Here is a 601-nt window from a genome sequence, read left to right as displayed (position 1 = left end):
ATTTCCCCCCAGTGGGAAACCCTATCCAGCAGAGCAGTCAGGGAGATTCTCGCAGATCATAATTTATACCGGTCGGAGATTAACGCTGCAAGGTAAAACTAAATTCAGAGTTTTAGGTCAATAGGCCATTAAAATAAGTCCAAGTAGCGTATGCACAAGTTTAAGGTTTAAAGAGCATCATCTGCACTAAAAGTCAGACCGACCCATGAATTTTATTAAATGATTGGGACCAAAGTGCAAACCTGAAAAGGTTCGCGTAATTAATTCAAAGTCAACCGTATATTCAGTGCCAAGATTTCAGCAAGAGCGTGGTAGTCATGTGGCTTAATACTTGTCATGGCGAATTTACTGTAAATTGCCACAAAGCTGAACTGGTGAAGTACCACCAAGATCCATATAGTGCAAACCACTTGTCAATTACAAGAAACCCACCCTTGGAGAAATTAAGACAAAGTACTTAATAGAAGTCAGAACATAATTACACTTTAATTTTCCATCATACATATAAGACAGGCCCAACAAACATGAGACCAGGTAGTCTTCAGACTCCAGCTTTCATCTGGCTGTTGGGTGGGATCACCTTTCCGAGGTGGATCCCCAC

Source organism: Etheostoma cragini, chromosome 3 (assembly GCF_013103735.1).
Source record: "Etheostoma cragini isolate CJK2018 chromosome 3, CSU_Ecrag_1.0, whole genome shotgun sequence".
Lineage (NCBI taxonomy): Eukaryota > Metazoa > Chordata > Actinopteri > Perciformes > Percidae > Etheostoma > Etheostoma cragini.
This window is presented reverse-complemented; position numbering follows the sequence as displayed.